Source organism: Colobus angolensis, unplaced genomic scaffold, assembly GCF_000951035.1.
Source record: "Colobus angolensis palliatus isolate OR3802 unplaced genomic scaffold, Cang.pa_1.0 Scaffold464, whole genome shotgun sequence".
Lineage (NCBI taxonomy): Eukaryota > Metazoa > Chordata > Mammalia > Primates > Cercopithecidae > Colobus > Colobus angolensis.
In genome coordinates, this window is record NW_012118088.1 from 894,815 (window position 1) to 897,293 (window position 2,479).

The 2,479-nt window shown below is 35.7% G+C and overlaps 1 pseudogene; it reads right to left on the bottom strand.

The window, feature by feature from the left end:
* LOC105523457 overlaps positions 1-2,479 on the bottom strand; it is a 23,859-nt pseudogene that overhangs the window by 15,836 nt on the left and 5,544 nt on the right.

Here is a 2,479-nt window from a genome sequence, read left to right on the forward strand (position 1 = left end):
AGGCTGGAGTGCAGTGGCCGGATCTCAGCTCACTGCAAGCTCCGCCTCCCAGGTTTACGCCATTCTCCTGCCTCAGCCTAACAAAGTCTGTATATTTACCCATGTGGTTGCCATTTCTTGTGCTCATTATTTTTTTTTACATAGATCTAGATCTCTGCTTAGTATCATTTTTCTCTGCCTGAATATTTTTTATGGTGTGGATTTGTTGGTGATAAATTCTTTCAACTTTTGCATGGCTAAAAAAAGTTTTCATTTTTCCTTCATTTTTGAAAAATGTTTTGCTAGTTGCAGAATTCTAAGCTGATGATTTTTTTTTCTTTAAAAAAAAATATTCTTAAGATACAGGGTCTTCTCTGTTGCCCAGCTTGGAGTGCAGTGGCACAATCATGGCTCACTACAGCCTCAACCTCCTGGGCTCCAGCAATCCTCCTGCCTCAGCCTCTCCAATAGCGGGGATTACAGGTGCATGCCACCACGTCCAGCTAAATTGTTTTCTTTTGGTACTTTAAAGATGTTCCATTGTCCTCTCTCTTGTATTGGTTCCAATAAAAATTTTCTGCCATCTTCATCTTTCTTCCTCTGTATGTAAAACGTTTCTCCCCATTGTTTAATTTTTTTTTCTTTTTTGCTTTTTAATAAAATCTTTATTGAGATATAATTCACATACCATACAATTCGAACATTAAAGTTGTACAATTGAATGATTTTTAGTATATTCAGAGTTGTGCAACCATTTCCACAACCAACTTTTAGAATATTTTCATCACCCGTAAAAGAAACTTACATCCTTTGGCTAAAACTTCTCCCCCAATTTTTCTCATTCCTCAAGCCCTAGGCAACCACTAATGTATTTTCTGTCTCTATAGATTTGCCTGTTTTGCACATTTCATATAAAGGAATTTATATAAACATGTAGGAGTTTTTGTGACTGGCTTATTTTACTTAATGTAATGATTTCAAGGTTCATCAGGTTATAGCATGTATCAGGATTTATTTTCTTTTTATGACTGAATAATATTCCATTGTATGGATATACCACATTTCGCTTATCCACTCATCAGTTAATGAGCATTTGGGTTGTTCTACCTTTTGGTCATTGGAAATAACACTGCTATGAACTCTTGTGTAAAGTTTTTGTGTGAACATATGTTTTTATTTCTCTTGGGTATATACCTAAGATAAAATTGCTGGGTTAACAGAACTTTGGGAGGCTGAAGCCAGTGGATCACTTGAGGTCAGTTTGAGACCAGCCTGGCCAACATGGTGAAGCCATGTCTCTACTACAAATACAAAAATTAACCAGGCATTTTGGTGGGCACCTGTAATCCCAGCTACTCGGGAGGCTGAGGCAGAAGAATTGCTTGAAAATGGGTGGTGGAGGTTGCAGTGAGCCAAAATCGAGCCACTGCACTCCACCCTGGGCAACGGAATGAGACTCTGTCTCAAAAAAAAAAAGAGAGAGAAAAGAAAAATATTGCTGGGTCAAATGGTAACTATTTGTTTGACTTTGAGAAACTGCTAGACTGTTTTCCAAAGTAATTTTGCATTCTCACCAGCCGTGTATGAGCAAAGTATGAGAGTTCCAGTTTCTCCACATCTTTGCCAACACTTGGTATTATCTGTATTTTCATGGCCATCCTAGTGGGTATAAAGTGACCCCCTGACTCCTCTTAATATTTCCTCTTTGTCATCAGCTTTAAGCAAGTTGATTTTGGCATTCTTTGGTGTAATTTCCTTTGTGTTTATTTTGCTTGGTGCTTGTTTAACTTCTTGGATCTGTCTATAGTTTTCATCTACTTGAAGAAATTTCAGTCACCAATTATTAAAATATTTTCCATCCACTTTTTTTCAGGGTATCTAATTACAAGCATATTGGACCAATTGAACTTGTCTCATAGTTCACTAATGCTCTGTTCATTTCTTTTCAGCCTTTTTTTCTCTATGTGTCTTATTTTTATTATTTCTTTGGCTGTATCTTCAAATTCACTAATATTCTCTTTTGTAGGTTTATTTTCTTCTTTTAACCCTATGCAGTACAATTTTCATCTCAGTCACAGTACAGTTTTTATTTCTAGAAGTTTGATTTGGGTTTTTGTTATGTCTTCCATATTTCTACTTAACATATTTCATCTTTCCTCTAGCCTCTGGTACATACAGAATACTTATCATAACTGCTTTACTTTCCTTATCTACTAATTCTATCACATCTCATTTCTAGGTCAGTTTTGATAAATTTTTGCCTTCCTATGAGCTATATTTTTTTCTTCTTTTTATGTATGGTAATATTTGAGATTGAGTAGTAGATATTGTGGATTTCACTTTGAGGTGTGCTAGGTATTTCTATATTTCTTTAAATATTATTGATCTCTTTAATATGGGATTTAATTAAGTTACTTGGAAATACTTTGATCCTTTCAAGGTCCTTCCTCCCTCCCTCCCTCCCTCCTTTCTTTCTTTCTTTCTTTCTCTCTCTCTCTCT